We start from the raw sequence: 594 nt of genomic DNA, 5'->3' as shown, positions 1-594 counted from the left end.
GAGTGACTCAACAAGACATTTCAAAACGCCTCAAAGCCATGAGAATGATTCAGAAGCAAAGAAATTGGGTGCCGTACGAATTGAAGCCGAGAGATATTGAACGGCGTTTGTTTGCTTGTGAACAGCTGCTTGAAAGGCAAAGACGGAAGGGATTTCTGCATCGCATTGTAATTGGGGACGAAAAATGGGTTTATTACGATAACCTCAAGCGCAGAAAATCATGAGGAGTTTCCGGCCATGCTTCCACGTCGACGGCCAAATCGAACCAAATCGAATTCACGGCTCCAAGGTCATGCTCTGTATTTGATGGGACCAGTTCGGCGTAGTATGAGCTATTAAAACCGACTGAAACAATCACAGGCGATCGGTATCGAGCGCAATTGATACGTTTGAGCCGAGCATTGAAAGACAAACGGCCGCAATACAACGAGATACACGATAAAGTGATTTTGCAGCATGACAATGCTCGACCCCATGTTGCGAAAGTGGTCAAGACATGCTTGGAAATGTTGAAATGAGAAGTCCTACCCCACCCGCCGTATTCTCCAGACGTTGCTCCCTCTGACTATCACTTGTTTCGATCAATGGCACACG

This window comes from Odontomachus brunneus, unplaced genomic scaffold (assembly GCF_010583005.1).
Source record: "Odontomachus brunneus isolate Ranch 3 - 2012 unplaced genomic scaffold, Obru_v1 Obru_scaffold_189, whole genome shotgun sequence".
NCBI lineage: Eukaryota > Metazoa > Arthropoda > Insecta > Hymenoptera > Formicidae > Odontomachus > Odontomachus brunneus.
The sequence above is the reverse complement of the archived record's forward strand: the minus strand, read 5'-3'. Positions refer to the sequence as shown.